Source organism: Chrysochloris asiatica, unplaced genomic scaffold (assembly GCF_000296735.1).
Source record: "Chrysochloris asiatica unplaced genomic scaffold, ChrAsi1.0 scaffold00066, whole genome shotgun sequence".
In the NCBI taxonomy this organism is placed as follows: Eukaryota; Metazoa; Chordata; class Mammalia; order Afrosoricida; family Chrysochloridae; genus Chrysochloris; species Chrysochloris asiatica.
Window position 1 is genome coordinate 2756573 of NW_006408584.1, and position 4388 is coordinate 2760960.

Below are 4388 nucleotides of genomic sequence, written 5' to 3' on the forward strand. Positions count from 1 at the left end.
AATGGTTGATCAACAAGCTCTTTCTGGTATAGTGATTCTGTGTATTTCCTCCATCTTCTTTTGATGCTTTTTGCATCATTCAATATTTTGCCCATAGAATCCTTCAATATTGAAAGTCAAGGTTTGACTTTGTCTTCTCAAGATGCTTTTGGAAATTTTTTATTAAGCTCTTTTATCTACTCATTTCTTCCATTTGCTTTAGCATCTCTACACTGAAAAGCAAGTTTCAGAATTCTTCTGACATCCATTTTCATCTTTTCCTTCTTTCTTGTCTTCTTAATGATTTTTTGCTTTCTTCCTGTATGATGTCTTGATGTCATCTCACTCTCTGGTCTTCAGTCTTTAGTGTATAATGCATCAAATCTGTTCTTTGGTCTTTAGTGTCTAATGCATCAAATCTTTTCTTCACATCTCAAATTCAGGTGGAATATCTTCAAAGTCATAATTTCGCTCTCATGGACCTGTTTTAATTATCTTTAGCTTTGGCCTGAACTTGCATATGAACAATTGATGGTGTGTTCCACAGTCTTCCCTGGCCTTGTTTTGGTTGATGATATGAGGCTTTTCCACCATTTTGAGTGCCTTCCCATCCAAGGGGCTCATCTTCCAAGACTGTATCTGACAATATTCTGGTGCATTTCATCATGTTTCAATATTTAATATTCTGGTGCTGACAGTGTTCCACTGCTATTCATAAGGTTTTCAGTGACTAAATTTTCAGAAGTAGTCCATCTCATCTTCTTCCTATTATCTTTGTCTGGAAATTCAGCTAAAACCTGCTCACCATGGGTGACCCTACTTATATTTAAAATATCCATGGTATAGCTTCTAGCATCACAGCAACATACAAGCCACCACAATATGACAAACTGACAGACGAGTGGTGGTCACACATAAAAGGTAATGTTCAGCAATACTGTTAACTACAAAGATTTGTGGATGATACGTAAAGCATGTTGAGAATTATCAGTAAAATGTGTTCTTTGGCCACATTATCTGGGCTATATCTTTCTTTTCTACTTTCTACTTCTTTGTTTGAAATAATTATTTTTACATCATAACTAACCTAATTGGATATAAAATAAAACAAAGTGAATGTAGGAAATTTTTTAAATTATACCTGACAATGTTACTCATTATTAACACTATCTTATTTTCTCAAAAATTTCTAACTCAATGACAGAAAATATTTTCTCCTTCTTTTCCCAAAGCAAACAGATATAACTGAAATGTAGACATAACTAAAAGTTATTATTCACAACCCAACATTTCACTCAGCAGTTATATTTATCAAGTAAGCCGTTATCGATCAACTTATGTAAACCTTCATCAGCCTCAAAGGATTTATCCCATCAAACTGTAGTCAAAGTAAACTTTGAAAAAAATCACTGAATTGTAAGTTAAATTACAAGTAAAGTATCTATTGCTGTAGAAATAGTTCCCTTAAAACACTTCGAAAACTTATCACCCATAATAATTTAATTCATTGAAAAACTAAATTTAAGCTTTTTTGTTTAAATTTTTTTGTATGGTGAGCAAATACAACCCTATCTTACTCTCGTAACATTTATTTTCTGGGTTCCTCTAAACTCTTAATTCTTGTTATAGTTTATGATTCTGATTCCTTCTTCTGTCTCTATAGTGTTAAATAGAAAATGCAAACAAATTTATCTTCTACACAGTAAAAAATTAAAGCATAGTGGAAACTTGAAAAACTAAATTAGTTGATTGCATAATATGTAGCTTTTTACATTTATTTGATTAAATTTTTTTTCTGATAATCTTACTTCTAGGTATTAGTCCCACATATACACTTGTTCACATATGAAGCAGTATGTATATATAATTACTCATTACAGCATATTCTGTTAAAGATTGTAACCTCAATGTCCATCAATAGGGGATTAGATCTAGCCATTCAATGGAATACTGTACAACTGTTTTTTTAAAAATAAGGATGCTTTCTGCATAGTGCATTGCAAAGTAATTCAATGATTTGTTGTTTATAATAGTAAATATTAGAAACTATCTCACTGTCCAGCAATAAGGAACTAGATATAAATTATAGTATATCTATTCAAATAAAATAGTACACAACTGTAAAATGAGGATCTCAGACAAAAGATCACTAAGATTTATTGCTAAGCGAAAAAAACAAGCTTAGTAATAATGTGTGCATCTACTATCTTTTGTGTTAAAATAGAAAGGTGTAATACATACTCAAATAAAGGAATTCTGAAAGAGTATACCAAAAACTAACAAAAATGTCTATAAACAAGTGCTAAATTTAGTCCACTAGAAACAAGGAAGGGTGCAAAACTTTTAACAGTATACTATTTCCTTTTTTTAGTTTTTATTCTTGTGAATTTATTTGCCATGCAAAAATATTTTAACATTTTTCCTATCATATCTATAGAGCTTTTAATAACATTAAATAACTTTCAAATCCTCAATATATCATTTTCCAGTATTCTTTGCCAAAGTTTTCTTCTGTATTCCACTCCCTGTTCTACATGAAGTACCTTTTCCAGTGCTTACAGAAACCCAGAGGAAAGAAGCAGCTGAAACAGAGCACTTTGGAGTACAGTTAGTTTTGATCCAATAGGAACCAACAAAACACGATACTAAATAATGAAGTAGTTTGAGGAACATGTTAGCTTAGAAATACAGGTTGGAATGTATGAACTAAGTAACAGCCAAAAATTTGAAGAACAAAGAATTAATTGTACCTGCTTCTTTCAAATACTTTAATGACCTAATTACCAAAAAGTTGAAAATAATGTTTTCATTCTTGAATGAAGGTAATAATTATCAATCACCCTCTGGAGAACTAATGAATTTCTTGTTTCACAAATCTGAATCAATCTTGAGAAAAAGATAAGAGAACTGAATAGTCATACTCAGTTTTCATTTTTTGTATTAAACCAATTTTTTAAATATTTAAGTGATGAATCTATATTTGGTAACTTGTAATCATCATATATCTTGTACAGTCTCCCATTTACTAGAAATGGATTCACAAATGTAACAATATTCAAATTTGGTGTTCAAAATACTTAGAGGTAATAAAATATCAGCTTCGTTAAATGAGACATTATTGACCCCCATTAGTATGACATGTGCTTGGCTTGGCTTTTTCTAATAGTGTTGATGGATTTGCTCTTGTCCATCCACACACTCCTGCCTTGTCCTCTTATGACCTGGAGCAGACATATGCTAGGCAGCTGGCTGGACCAGGCCTGTGGCCACTGAACAAAGCAAAACCTGCTGGCCCCCACAAAGATTAAACCTGTGACCTTGTTCTCATTAGCCCAATGCCCTAACCACCTAAGTTAACAAGCTCCCTCCCTCACCCCCAAAAAAGTGTGGCTTGAACACTCTGTAGATAGAGGTCTGTATGTGAATGTTAACACCAGGTATAAAATAATATATAGCAATGGGCATAACACTGCTGATGATGTATTAAAGGAGAATGTTATGTCATTATCCTGTATTCCATGCCCACATGGTATTTTCAAGCTGAGAACCAAGAGGAGACAACTTAAAATGCATTTATACTCAGTTCTGAACTACAGTTAAATATGGTACCAATCATGAAATGAAATTGGCCATTGAATTTAGTAGTTTAATAAATTTTCCTAAATATAATTCAAAAATAGCTGCAACAATACATAGACAGGGAACCATCAGAAATTCAAGCTGGTTTCATAAGAGGGCATGGAAAAAGGGACATCATAATGATGTTTACCTGTGCCTTATTGACTATGCAAAAGTTTTTGACTTTGTGGATCATGACAAGTTATGGATAACATTGCGAAGAACGGATATTCCAGAACACTTCATTGTGCTCATGAGGACCTGCACATAGACCACTAGGCAGGCATTCAAACAAAACAAAGGGACACTGAATGGTTTAAAATCAGGAAAGATGTGTGCCATAGTTGTATTATTTCATCATATTTATTCAATCTGTATTCTGAGCAAATAATCCAAGAAACTGGGTTATATAGAGAAGAACATCATATCAAGACTGGAGGAAGAGAGAGGGCAGAGCTTGCTGGCAGATAGGTAGACATGCAGTGAGGATCTCTGTCAGCAATAACACAGAATAGTTGATAAAGGAGGTTCAGGGAATAGTTCCAAAACTCTGAACCACATATATAGGAATATTTTAAAAGTTTGAAGGGTTATAGCCAGTGGAATTTGTAGCAGAAGCAAGAAATCTCATACTTTCAAACCCGTAGGGTGCAATGGCTGGGAAACACCATATTGGGCAAGACCAAGCAGGCAGGTCCAAGAGGGGAAGGATCAGAGCCACCACAGATTGACGCCTGCCAGAACCTTGGAGATAAAGGTGTGGACTTTCCTTTTTCTTTTTTTTTTGGTAT